This window comes from Haliaeetus leucocephalus, unplaced genomic scaffold, assembly GCF_000737465.1.
Source record: "Haliaeetus leucocephalus isolate CR32 unplaced genomic scaffold, Haliaeetus_leucocephalus-4.0 Scaffold339, whole genome shotgun sequence".
NCBI lineage: Eukaryota > Metazoa > Chordata > Aves > Accipitriformes > Accipitridae > Haliaeetus > Haliaeetus leucocephalus.
In genome coordinates, this window is record NW_010972775.1 from 21,203,569 (window position 1) to 21,203,846 (window position 278).

Sequence of the window (278 nt, forward strand, 5' to 3'; positions counted from 1 at the left end):
ACAGCTCGGCGCGCTCCCCCCCCTCCGGCGGGGGCCGCGCTCCCCGGGGCAGGGGGAACGGCCGGCGGAGCCTCCTGTCCCCGGCACCGAGGAGCGGGCGGGCGAAGGGGGGTAGGGGAGGGGAAGCGCGCTCGGTCCCCGCGCCCTTATCTCATCCTAGCGGAGCCCGACTCGCCCCGGCCGCCTCCCCGCCGTGTGGGCGTCTCAGGCGGGATCCCCCCTCCCCTCCGCACCGCCTCTTCGCGCCGCCATCTTGGTTGTCACGGGGGGGGTTGGGG